Source organism: Schistocerca piceifrons, chromosome 2 (genome assembly GCF_021461385.2).
Source record: "Schistocerca piceifrons isolate TAMUIC-IGC-003096 chromosome 2, iqSchPice1.1, whole genome shotgun sequence".
Lineage (NCBI taxonomy): Eukaryota > Metazoa > Arthropoda > Insecta > Orthoptera > Acrididae > Schistocerca > Schistocerca piceifrons.
In genome coordinates this window covers 6,518,733-6,533,347 of record NC_060139.1, presented here as the reverse complement: position 1 = coordinate 6,533,347, position 14,615 = coordinate 6,518,733, and positions in this window count along the sequence as shown.

The following is a 14,615-nucleotide window of genomic DNA, read 5'->3' as shown; positions in this document are numbered from 1 at the left end:
ATAGGTTTAATTAATTTTGAATGGTGTCCCAGATCCCCTGAATATTTTATGCTGAAGGTCTGTGCAACACCTATATGCCGTCTTAAAATCTACAAGTGTTACTGTCACAGATTTGTTTAGGTTTCTGTGGTATGCCATAAACAGTTTTGAACTAATGCTCTCTTCTACACAACTTCTCCACATTCTGAAACCTCCCTGGTATTCCGCCACCTCCTGTTCTAGATATTCCTTGATTCTGACATATAGGATCTTGGATAAAATCTCGTACGTGAAGTCTAGGAAAGAGATTCCTCTGTAGCTTTCCAGATTGCTCTTACTCGCCTTCTTGTGTAGTGGATGAATGATAGCCGTGTTCCAATGTTCAGGGAATTGTTCTGTTATCCAAATTTTTGTTACAGCCTTATGTAAAGAGATCTTCACTGTGTTGCTTGAATATTGTCACATTTCAACAGAAGCGTGATTTTCGCCACATGCCTTACAATATTTTTGTCCTCTGAGGATTCTTTCTACTTCTTGGAAAGTTGGGGGCGTCTGATCTGTTAGGTTCGCTTTTTATTGCGGTATTTACATCGATTTGTAAAGCTCTTTCGGTTTTTCACAATTTAAAAGTTTATTAAATGCTTTTGCCATGATTTCAGCATTTGCTGTTGTCGTTGTTGTGGTATTCAGTCGGAAGGTTGTTTTGACGCTTCTTTAACCCGTGCGATCCTCTTCATCTCCGAACAACTACTTCACCCTACATCTTTCTGAAGCTGCTCACTGTATTTGTGTCTTGGTCTTCCTCTAAGATTTTTACCTCCCACATTGCCTTCCAGTGATCCCTTGATATCTTAGAATGTGTCCTATCAACCGAACCCTTCTTTTGGTCGAGTTGTACCACGAAATTATTGCCTCCCCAATTCCATTCAGTACTTCCCCATTAGACAGGTGAAAGACCCATCTAATCTTCAGAATTCTTCTATAGCATCATATCTCGAAAGCTGCTATTCTCTTTCTATCTAAACTCCTTACCGTCCACGTTTCACTTCCATACATGGATACATTCCAGAAAAATACCTTTAGAAAAGACTTCCTAACATTTAAATCTATATTCGATGTTAACAAATTTCTCTTCTTTAGAAATGCTTTTCTTATTATTGCCAGTCTGCATTTTATATCCTTTCTGCTTCGTCCATCATCAGTTATTTAGCTGCCAAAATTGCAAACCTCATCTACAACTTTAAGTGTCTCGTTCCCTAATCTGATTCCCTTAGCATCACCTTATTTAATTCGACTACATTCCATTACTCTCGTTTTGATTTTGTTGATGTTCGTCTTATATCCTCCTTTCAAGAGATTGTCCATTCCGTTCAACTGCTCTTCCAAGTCCTTTGCTGTCTCTGCCTAAATTACAATGTCATCGGCAAACCTCAAATTTTTTCTTTCTTCTCCCTGAACTTTAATTCCAACTGCAAATTTTTCCTTGGTATCTTTTACCGCGTTTTTAGTGTACATACTGAATAACGTAGGAAGTAGGCCACAACCTTGTTCCGCTCCCTTTTCTACCACTGCCTCCCTTTCATGACCCTCGACTGTTATAACTGCGATCTGGATTCTGTAAAAGTTCTGAAAAGCCTTTCGCTCCCTGTATTTTATCCCTGCTACCTTCAGAATTCTAGTCAATATTGTTAATAGTATTCTAGTCAATATTGTTAATAGCTTTCTCTAAGTCTGCAAATTCTATAAACATACGTTTGCCCTTCCTTAACCTAAGATAAGTCGTAGGGTCAGTACTGCCTCGCGTGTTCCTGCATTTCTCCGGAATCCAAACTGATATTTTCGAAGTTTGCTTCTGCCAGTTTTTCCATACTTCTGTAAAGATTCACGCAGGTTTTTTGCAGCCATGACTTATTAAACTAACAGTTCCGTGATTTTCACACCTGTCAACAACTGCTTTCTCTGGAACTGCAATTACTAAATTCTTCTTGAGGTCTGAGGGCATTTCACCTCTCTCATACATCTTGCACACCAGATGGAAGCTTCTCAAATCAAACACGTTCCAGCCGTCTAAATTGTTATTTTATTGGTCTCCCAGATTCGGCGCAATATTACGCCGTATTCAGGCCCCCCGGGCGGCGTGTAGGAGGATTCCCTTCTTGATCCAGTCAAATAGGACCCAGCATCCAAAGACTGGCATCCGTGGATTTTTGAGATAGGCACCACTTAAAAGATCACCTGCCAACTAGTAATCCTTGTCTCAAAATGTACGGATACCCGGCATTGAATGCTGGCTCCTATTCGCCGGCCGCTGTGGCCGAACGGTTATAGCGCTTCAGACCGGAACCGCGCTGCTGCTGCGGTCACAGGTTCGAATCCTGCCTAGGGCATGGATGTGTATGATGTCCTTAGGTTAGTTAGGTTTAAGTAGTTCTAAGTCTAGGGGACTGATGACCTCATCTGTTAAGTCACATAGTGCTTAGGGCCATTTGAACTTTTGGCTCCTATTCTGACTGGACCAAAAGTGGCAGTCCTCTCACACGCCGGTCTGGGGGCCTGAAAATGGCGTAATACACTACTGGCCATTAAAATTGCTTCACCAAGAAGAAATGCAGATGAGAAACGGGTATTCGTTGGACTAATATATTATACTGAAAGTAACATGTGATTACATTTTCACGCAATATGGGTGCATAGATACTGAGAAATCAGTACCCAGAACAACCAGCTATGGCCGTAATAACGGCCTTGATACGCCTGGGTATTGAGTCAAACAGAGCTAGGATGGCGTGTACAGGTACAGCTGCCCATGCAGCTTCAACACGAAACCACAGTTCATCAAGAGTAGTGACTGGCGTATTGTGACGAGCCAGTTGCTCGGCCACCATCGAACTGACGTTTTCAATTGGTGAGAGATCTGGAGAATGTGCTATCCAGGGCAGCAGTCGAACGTTTTCTGTATCCAGAAAGGCCCGTACAGGACCTGCAACATGCGGTCGTGCATTATCCTGCTGAAATGTAGGGTTTCGCAGGGATCCAACGAAGGGTAGAGCCACGGCCTGCTGAAATGTAGGGTTTCGCAGGGATCCAATGAAGGGTAGAGCCACGGGTTGTAACACATATGAAATGTAACGTCCACTGTTCAAAGTGCCGTCAATGCGAACAAGAGGTGGCCGAGACGTGTAACCAATGGCTCCCCATACCATCTCGCCGGGTGATACGCCAGTATTAAGATAAACAATACACGCTTCCAATGTGCATTCACCGCGATTCGCCAAACATGGATGCGACCATCATGATGCTGTAAACAGAACCTGGATTCATCCGAAAAAAATGACGTTTTGCCATTCGTGCACCCAGGTTGGTTGTTGAGTACACCATCGCAGGCGCTCCTGTCTGTGATGCAGCGTCATGGGTAACCGCAGCCATGGTGTCCGATCTGATAGTCCATGCTGCTGCAAACGTCGTCCAACTGTTCGTGCAGAAGGTTGTTGTCTTGCAAACGTCCCCATCTGTTGACTCAGGGATCGAGACGTGGCTGCACGATCCGTTACAGCCATACGGATAAGATACTGCTAATAATACGAGCCGTTGGGATCCAGCACCGCGTTCCGTATTACCCTCCTGAACCCACCGATTCCATAATTATTCTGCTAACAGTCATTGGATCTCGACCAACGTGAGCAGCAATGTCGCAATACGATAAACCGCAATCGCGATAGGCTACAATCCGACCTTTATCAAAGTCGGAAACGTGATGGTACGCGTTTCTCCTCCTTACACGAGGCATCACAACAACGTTTCACCAGGCAATGCCGGTCAACTGCTGTTTGTGTATGAGAAATCGGTTGGAAACTTTCCTCGTGTCAGCACTTTGTAGGTGTCGCCACTGGCGCCAACCTTGTGTGAATGTTCTGAAAAGCTAATCATTTGCATATCACAGCATCTTCTTCCTGTCGGTTAAATTTCGCGTCTGTATCACGTCATCTTCGTGGTGCAGCAATTTTAATGCCAGTAGTGTAAATAGTTGGCTCAAATGGCTCTGAGCACTATGGGACTTAACATCTGTGGTCATCAGTCCCCTAGAACTTAGAACTACTTAAACCTAACTAACCTAAGGACATCACACACATCCATGCCCGAGGCAGGATTCGAACGTGCGACGGTAGCGGACGCGCGGTTCCAGACTGTAGCGCTCAGAACCGCTCGGCCACTCCGGCCGCGGCTGTAAGTAGTTATGGTAACCACTGATATTGCTTAGTCCATGAAATTGAATATCACTGTGTGTTGCCTTCCTTCTCAGCCCTCGCCGGCAGGGCAGCGCTGGCCTGTCGCTCGTAGTTTGGCCAGAGGGCGCGGTTCGCGGCTGCTGACCAGCAGGAGCGCCGCCCTGTTCCTAGCTGGGGCTGCGTGACATTGAGGCAGGAGTCAGCTGACAACAGCTCGTGGAGGCCACGGTGCAAGCGGTAGACAAGTGTGTGGCGTGCCGTCGGACCCAAATACCGGGGCGGCGGCCGAGGTTGTCCGTTTCGGCTGGACGTGTCAGTCAGGGGGACAGGGAGATGCCGTCGCTACCGCCTCAGCCACCACGGGCAGCCCCAGCGGTGAGCGGCGGACCAGTCATGGGGCGGCGCCGACCCGCTATGGGGCGCTGTCTGGACTGCTGGAGTGGCACGGCGGGCCCGCATTGTCGTCGTGGGCCACAGCTGCAGCAGACCACACGGTTGGTGCACAGCAACCAAGATGGCTGTCTGCAGTGTTGTGTGTCGCGGATGTAGCTAGCTCGTACAGTAACAACGAATGACAAGGGGGATGACCACGTTGTCGCAGGGATGCACAGTGGGAGGGTGTATAGCGTCTTTTCCCGGTGCCCAGAGAAGACCCCAAACACAGCCATAAGCCGAGCAGACCAAACACTGGTTATTGCTGTAGTGCACAGAGCATCAGGAGTGTGGTTTCGTTGACCAGAGAGACTGGTCTGTAGCTTACAAGTGTCAGGCTAATGTTGCTGTACGGAGGTACTGAGCGCTGTGAAAGCAGCCAGTGACTAGTACACACCAATGTCTTTAAATAGAACGCTTTCGGATCGAGTTGTGATGTTGCACGGCGTGGCCGTGAGGCCGCAACAGTGTGTATTCTTTTTTTGTTTCCTTCACGTCGAGGTCGTGTTCCACCGAGTACAAGAGAGAATTCTCTATTGTGCTTTGAAATCACGCTCATCTTGTTTCCTGAATTTCATGTTCATGTTTGTTATCTGTAGACTAGGTAGCATGGTGTAGTTCTTTTGTCTGTACCAGTAGTCTTTTTTAAATTTATTTGCAAAATGCTCCGTTACAGTATTTGCAATACTACATGTATGTATTGTGTGTGGGGGGGGGGGGGGGGGGGCAGGGTTGATTGGTGGATAGGGGAGGGGGGTGCAGTGGAGCAGATTGTTTGTGTTGTTTGATGATGATGATGATGATGATGAGAAAACGGAGAGGGTGAAACCCGTTGCCGGCGCATAGCCTACTCATCGCGAAAGCACCAAGGGCACCGCCAAGTTTAGCGGCTCCATTCAACGGACGGATAATTATCAACAATCACATGCCCTCACTTCATGAGACACTGTGGAGACGCTGGGAATTTAGACAAGGGCAGAGGCTCAAAGTCTGGTGATCGGAAACTTTACACCATCACTTCTTCTTGCCGGCCAACCACCGGCTGTCAAAATTGTATTCTACCACTAGGATTGGAACCGGCTTACCCTGGGTCGATAAGAAGTGAGTAACTTCTCGAGACTGTTTGTAGTAGAGGCAGCTCATATATGTGATTTTATGAATTTGTTACACTTTGTTATTATGGCCCCCACATTGTAAGGTACCATGGGCTGAAACTACGAAGACTTTGATTTCTATTATGTTGTTCTTGGTTGGAGCCCACTTGTGTGCCAAAGGGGCTGAATCACATTACATTCGTGCATACTGTATTCGCGAAGGCTAAGTTTGTTTTGTTATTTACAGTTGTGCCATACACATTTATGAATAACTACTTCTGGGCAAAAATGATTAATCACTTCTATTGATTTGATTGCTTTTGTTCGTTATATACGAGGGTTGTCTGAACACTAGTCACTCCACCTTCGTAACTCTTCAACAGTTGGCAGGATTGGTATGTGACAGGTTATGGCTTGTTCCGTAGCCTCTTCTCTACAGTTCCAGTTGGCGGAAAGTCTTAGAATTGAACAGTTGTGTTGTTACAGTGTGAAGTATGGAACCCTGCGCAGACGGTCGATCAATGTGATTTAAGCAACGTGCAGTCATTGAATTGTTGACAGCAGAAGGTGTCACCCCAAAGGAGATTCATCATAGAGTGAAAGCAGTTTATGGTGATTGTATTGATGGGAGTACTGTGCGCGGTTGGGCGAGTAAGTTTATAGATGTTGAGGCGGGAAAGTATGACCTGCGTGACAAACAAAAAATTGGACGTTCTCTGACACCGACCACCCAGTTTCAGAAGCGAAATGTTGACAGCCAGATTCAGGACGATTGTCGTATCATTCAGAGAGAAACTGCAACCCCAATCAGCATTTCACAGGAACGTATGAGTCACATTATTGCTTTTCTTGGCTATCGGAAGATCTGTGCGCGATGGATACCCCGGATGCTGATTCCTGAAATGAAAGCGCACAAACTTGAAACTTGCGAGGAACTCCTGTCACGTTACGTGAATGAAGGTGACGCCTTTCTCCATTCAGTTGTGACAGGAGACGAAACGTGGATACACCATTACGACACAGACGAAACGTCAGTCTATGATATATCGACACAAAGACTCGCCCCAGAAAAAGAAATTCAAGACACAGCCCTCAGGTGGAAAAATTATGGCCGCAATGTTCAAACAAGGGTCCGAAAGTAAAGTGGAAATGTTTTCCTGCAGCAAGACAATGCCAAACCACACACTTCACGCGCGACTGCAGTAGAACTTCAGAGACTGAATCTCACTACCGTACGGCATTCTCCATATTGTCCAGATTTAGCACCGTCTGACTTCCATCTGTTCCCGATAATGAAAGACGATCTGCGGGGACATCATTAAGCTTCTGATGAAGACGCTGAGAGAACTGTGAAACTGTGGTTGCGGAAATAGAGCATCGACTTCTTCAGTGACGGCTTCAGAGAACTTATTCATCGTTGGCAGGTATGTATCCAATTAACTGGTGATTATGTGGAAAACTGAATATTGGTAATTAAAGTTCACATTATTAGGATTATTTCTGCGATTGATTTATTGAAATATTCCCATCCAAACCCAATTAACGAAGGTGGAGGCATTACTTTTCATTCAACCCTCGTATATATAAAATGCTATGTACTGAATGATTATAAATAAACTTCCAGTTTCAAAACGTTGTAAAAAAGAACTCTTGCTAAGTATGACTGGTAATTTGAACGGAATATTATCGAAAAAGTAGAAAATGTTACGGAGAAAAAAATATTAAAGAAAATTTTTCCACTAAATGGCGCTGTAAGGGTTATAAGGCTAGTGGGTTCGGCTACAAATGACAGATGAATCGCAATGAGGCGGCTGTGATGTGAGTTGAACGTCAAAACAACGGCACACGGTCGCACAAGTTTGGCATTCAGCAGTTGTGATACAGTTAGGTAAGCCCATCCACCACGGCGAGGTCGTACCATATGGGACGGCAAAAACCGATTTTTATTATCCTGCGGCCAATAACTGTATAAAAGGAAACAATGAAATCAGTTTTCCTCATGAGTCTGGCGCAAGATACATTTAGTATGCCGTTCTACGTTACATATCACAAGTTCAAATTGAGAAACCGCATGTTCCACAACAGATCGCAGTGTCTCAGAGGTCACTTTCAGAATCTGGTGCGCCATGTGTGCCTTAAATTCAGCTGCGTTCAAAATTAGTCAACTTTCAGTTGACCCCACAGCCGGAAGTTACACGGTTTAAGATCAGGTGATCTGGACGGCCAGGCTGTAGGGATATGACGGATGGTAATTCTCGCTTTTCCAAGATACCACTGCAACAGATGCTTCAATGGCTGTGCATGTGCGAAGGAACGAGAACTTGCATAAAAATTATCCTGTAACCACTCGGTTGACAGGTTGGAACAACGCAAGACACTCTCGTCGTGTTCACCAGCGACGGTACGGAAACACGGCCCGCAGGACCCATCTCTTCGAAAAAATATAGCCTTCAAACTGTGTAAGGTGTCAGGCAAATCCAACACCTTCCATGAAAACCCTGACATGATAAGCAAATCCAGTAGTATATCACATAGCTCCGAATAAATCGAGACATTAAATTAACCAAAGTAATACGAGTAACGAGAGAGCAAATGGAATACCACAGACTAACACAAGAATGCCTAAATGCATGTCATACATTCCCACCGTGAGACAGACGCAGTTCCGAGGGGAGAAACGAGAACAGAAGCCGAGAGCAGAGCCGTGTTAAGCTAGAAGGCCCTACGATAAGGGACGGTCACCCACGTCGCCAGCTAACCGCTAGGACCACCCCCCCAGCCCATGTTAAAAGCTAGAGCCCTCCAGAAGAACAGTATAGATCTTACGATAACACAAAAAGGGCTACCCCAGCTGCAAGATTTAGCGTGAGACTTTCTCGCGTCTCTGTTACGTCACGACCACCCCCCAGCCCATGTTAAAAGATAGAGCCCTCCAGAAGAACAGTATAGATCTTACGATAACGCTAAAAGGGCCACACCAGCTGCAACTTATGTTACCTTAAACTACATCCATGCTTGCACAACGCCCATCCCAAACTCCACTCTACCAACACCCTGTGCTACTTACCTTATATGTTTGTACACCACTGTGTATGAGATTCTTACACTAATAGCATGATACAGCGTCTCTGTACGAAATTATTGCGATCAATTCTCATAACAAAGTTATCAGCTTATTAATAATAATTACGTTGGCTGCAGAGATGTCGCTGCGTTCAGCAGAGACGACGCACACCGTGAATCGAGTCACGTTAGAGTCTTCCAATGGCAGCGGATGGCAGTGTAGTTGATCAACAGGCAGGGAGGTGTTTCTTAGTCAAATTCACTCCTGCTTGCAAGTGTTTGTCTGAGGACGGTCTAAAGTTTTAAAAAGGTGTTTATGTCGGCTACAAAAATCTGTGGTGTATGAAGTTTACGCTACTAACCACTGACACGGGAACAGCATGACAGCCGTATGCAACAAACGTCACATTCGTATGCTTGGGCATGCAAATGATTAGCATTTCAGCGCACATAGTAGGTACGAGTGACGTAGTCTACAAACCGGCTATAAGGCAAGATTACACAGCATGTTTCTAGTTCTCGTATCGCATTTAAATGTTTCTGAAAAGTTCATGTTCTGCCTTGCGTGAGAAATATCTACAGCCGTGAATTGGAATTTGACAGTGGCAGAATCGTAGCTTTTACAAAATGCCGTCTACTGTTCCGTGATATTGCTGCTCGCGTGGATTGAAGTCCGAGACTGCGACGCGAATATGGGCTTGATAGGATTGGGAGGGCAATGTTCAGCGCCATGCGACTTACACCAGGAAGGACGTTCATATTGCTTCCTCGGTTATCACTATCGTAACATTTCGCTTAAGGAAATTTTGCACGTGGGAGAGACATGGAGAAACCGAAAAATCTAGCTATGTATTACATTTGGTTTTAAGGCATACTTAGGATCTTCTCTGTACTCAGCTACTTCTAGTCTGTCTTCTTATCTTCTGCTATTTTACATCAACTCCTTCTCATACACTAGGTGATCAGAAGTATCCGTACACTCCCAAAAACGTACGTATTTCTTATTAGGTGCATTGTGCTGCCACCTACTGCCAGGTACTCCATATCAGCGACCTCAGTAGTCATTAGACATCGTGAGAGAGCAGAATGGAGCGCTCCGCGGAACTCACGGACTTGGAACGTGGTCAGGTGATTCCGTCTCACTTTTTTCATACGTCTTTACGCGAGATTTCCACACTCCTAAACATCCCTAGGTCCACAGTTTCCGATTTGATAGTGAAGTGGAAACATGAAGGGACACGTACAGCACAAAACCGTACAGGCCGACCTCGTCTGTTGACTGGCAGAGACCGCCGACAGTTGAAGAGTCGTAATTGGCGGCCGAAGACTTCCGGCATAAGAAGTCAGCCTCATTCTGCCAACGGCCTTGTCAAAGAGGGCGGAGGAGCGGATAGAGCTCCAGGGCACTCTCTTGTCCTAGTGGTGGGAAATTGCCCCTAAAGGCGGAAGAATCAGCAATGATCAACGACATGAGGATGCAGAAGGCAACGGAAACCACTGCATTAAAGACACGCAACGTGTATCCACAGGACATGTGGCCTGTATTTGAAGAAGTGTCATGATGATCTCTCCATTGGCAAAAGATTCCGGAATAGTCCCCCATTTGGATCTCCGGGAGGGGACTGCCAAGGGGGAGGTTACCATGAGAAAAAGATTGAATAATCAACGAAAGGATAACGTTCTACGAGTCGGGGCGTGGAATGTCAGAAGCTTGAACGTGGTACGGAAACTAGAAAATGTGAAAAGGGAAATGCAAAGGCTCAATCTAGATATAGTAGGCGTCGGTGAAGTAAAGTGGAAGGAAGACAAGGATTTCTGGTCAGATGAGTATCGGGTAATATCAACAGCAGCAGAAAATGGTATAACAGGTGTAGGATTCATTATGAATAGGAAGGTAGGGCAGAGGGTGTGTCACTGTGAACAGTTCAGTGACCGGTTGTTCTAATCAGAATCGACAGCAGACCAACTCCGACAACGATAGTTCAGATATACATGCCGACGTCGCAAGCTGAAGATGAACAGATAGAGAAAGTGTATGAGGATATTGAAAGGGTAATGCAGTATGTAAAGGGGGACGAAAATCTAATAGTCATGGGCGACTGGAATGTAGTTGTAGGGGAAGGAGTAGAAGAAAAGGTTACAGGAGAATACGGGCTTGGTACAAGGAATGAAAGAGGAGAAAGACTAATTGAGTTCTGTAACAAGTTTCAGCTAGTAATAGCGAATACCCTGTTCAAGAATCACAAGAGGAGGAGGTATACTTGGAAAAGGCCGGGAGATACGGGAAGATTTCAATTAGATTACATCATGGTCAGACAGAGATTCCGAAATCAGATACTGGATTGTAAGGCGAACCCAGGAGCAGATATAGACTCAGATCACAATATAGTAGTGATGAAGAGTAGGCTGAAGTTCAAGCCATTAGTCAGGAAGAATCAATACGCAAAGAAGTGGGATACGGAAGTACTAAGGAACGACGAGATACGTTTGAAGTTCTCTAACGCTATAGATAACAGCAATAAGGAATAGCGCAGTAGGCAGTACAGTTGAAGAGGAATGGACATCTCTAAACAGGGCCATCACAGAAGTTGGGAAGGAAAACATAGGTACAAAGAAGGTAGCTGCGAAGAAACCATGGGTAACAGAAGAAATACTTCAATTGATTGATGAAAGGAGGAAGTACAAACATGTTCCGGGAAAATCAGGAATACAGAAATACAAGTCGCTGAGGAATGAAACAAATAGGAAGTGCAGGGAAGCTAGACGAAATGGCTGCAGGAAAAATGTGAAGACATCGAAAAAGATATGATTGTCGGAAGGACAGACTCAGCATACAGGAAAGTCACAACAACCTTTGGCGACATTAAAAGCAACGGTGGTAACATTAAGAGTGCAACGGGAATTCCACTGTTAAATGCAGAGGAGAGAGCGGATAGGTGGAAAGAATACTTTGAAAGCCTCTATGAGGGAGAAGATTTGTCTGATGTGATAGAAGAAGAAACAGGAGTCGATTTAGAAGAGATAGGGGATCCAGTATTAGAATCGGAATTTAAAAGAGCTTTGGAGGACTTACGATCGAATAAGGCAGAAGGGATAGATAGCATTCCATTAGAATTTCTAAAATCATTGGGGGAAGTGGCAACAAAACGACTATTCACGTTGGTGTGTAGAATATATGAGTCTGGCGATATACCATCTGACTTCCGGAAAAGCATCATCCACACAATTCCGAAGACGGCAAGAGCTGACAAGTGCGAGAATTATCGCACAATCAGCTTAACAGCTCATGCATCGAAGCTGCTTACAAGAATAATATACAGAAGAATGGAAAAGAAAGTTGAGAATGCGCTAGGCGACGATCAGTTTGGCTTTAGGAAAAGTAAAGGGACGAGAGAGGCAATTCGGACGTTACGGCTAATAATGGAAGCAAGGCTAAAGAAAAATCAAGACACTTTCATAGGATTTGTCGACCTGGAAAAAGCGTTCGACAATATAAAATGGTGCAAGCTGTTCGAGATTCTGAAAAAAGTAGGGGTAAGCTATAGGGAGAGACGGGTAATATACAATATGTACAACAACCAAGAGGGAATAATAAGAGTGGAAGACCAAGAACGAAGTTCTATTTTTTATTATGGTGTAAGACAAGGATGCAACCATTTGCCCCTATTGCTCGGTCTGTACATCGAGGAAGCAATGATGGAAATAAAAGAAAGGTTCAGGAGTGGAATTAAAATACAAGGTGAAAGGATATCAATGATACGATTCGCTGATGACATTGCTATCCTGAGTGAAAGTGAAGAAGAATTAAATGATCTGCTGAACGGAATGAACAGTCTAATGAGTACACAGTATGGTTTGAGAGTACATCGGAGAAAGACGAAGGTAATGAGAAGTAGTAGAAATGAGAACAGCGAGGAACTTAACATCAGGATTGATGGTCACGAAGTCAATGAAGTTAAAGAATTCTGCTACCTAGGCAGTAAAATAACCAATGACGGACGGAGCAAGGAGGACATCAAAAGTAGACTCGCTATAGCAAAAAAGGCATTTCTGGCCAAGAGAAGTCTACTAATATCAAATACCGGCCTTAATTTGAGGAAGAAATTTCTGAGGATGTACGTCTGGAGTACAGCATTGTATGGTAGTGAAACATGGACTGTGGGAAAACCGGAACAGAAGAGAATCGAAGCATTTGAGATGTGATGCTATAGACGAATGTTGAAAATTAGGTGGACTGATAAGGTAAGGAATGAGGAGGTTCTACGCAGAATCGGAGGGGAAAGGAATATGTGGAAAACACTGATAAGGAGAAGGGACAGGATGATAGGACATCTGCTAAGACATGAGGGAATGACTTCCATGGTACTAGAGGGAGCTGTAGAGGGCAAAAACTGTATAGGAAGACAGAGATTGGAATACGTCAAGCAAATAATTGAGGACGTAGGTTGCAAGTGCTACTCTGAGATGAAGAGGTTAGCACAGGAAAGGAGTTCGTGGCGGGCCGCATCGAACCAGTCAGTAGACTGATGACCAAAAAAAATAAAAAAATAAAAATAAATAAAAAAAGAACGTGTAATAGGCAGACATCTATCCAGTCCGTCACACAGGAATTCCAAACTGCATCAGGATCCACTCCAAGTGCTATGACAGTTAGGTGGGAGGTGAGAAAACTTGGATTTCATGTCGAGCGGCTGCTCTTAAGCCATACATCACGCTCGTAAATGCCAAAGGACGCCTCGCTTGGTGTAAGGAGCGTAAACATTGGACCATTGAACAGTAGAAAAACGTTGTGTGGAGTGACGAATCACGGTACACAATGTGGCGATGCGATGGCTGGGTGTGGGCATGGCGAATGCCCGGTGGACGTCATCTGCCAGCGTGTGTAGTGCCAATAGTAAAATTCGGAGGCCGTGGTGTTATGGTGTGGTAGTCTGTTTAAGCACCTTCTTGATTCCCACTGTTGAAGAGCAATTCCGGGATGGGATTTGCATCTTTCAACACGATCGAGCACCTGTTCATGATGCACGGCCTATGGCGGAGTGGTTGCACTACAAAAACATCCCTGTAATGGACTGGCCTGCGCAGAGTCCTGTTCTATAGAACACCTTCGGGGTGTTTTGGGACGCCGACTTCATGCCAGACCTCACCGACCGACATCGATACCTCTCCTCAGTGCAGCACTCCATGGAGAATGGGCTGCGATTTCCCAAGAAACCTTCCAGCACCTGATTGAACGTATGTCCGCGAGAGTGGAAGCTGTCATCAAGGCTAAGGGTGGGCCAACACCATATTGAATTCCAGCATTACCGATGGAGGGCACCACGAAATTGTTAGTCATTTTCAACCAGGTGTCCGGACTCACAACCCAATTGCTGTTGTGCGTTTCATAAATTGTTGTTACCCAACACTACTGATAATTATATGTGTCGCTTTCACAACAATACTGTATTATTACAATCTCGGAAACAAGGTGGAAAAAACGAACATCTACGTCTTTCCTTGCGGGCTATGGTTTCCCTTATTTTATTATGATGAGCGTTACTCCCTATGTAGGTCGGCGTCAACAAAATATTTTCGCATTGGGAGGAGAAAGTTGGCGATTGAAATTTCGTGAGGACATTCCGTGGCAACCAAAAACTCCGTTGTTTTAATTATGTCCACCCCAAACCCTGTACATTGTCAGTTACACTCTCTCCACTATACAAAACGCGCTGCCCTTCTTTGAACTTTCTCGTTGTACTCCACTAATCTTATTTGGTAAGGATCCCAGACCGCACAGTAACACTCCAAAAGAGGACGGACAGCGTAGTGGAGGCCGTCT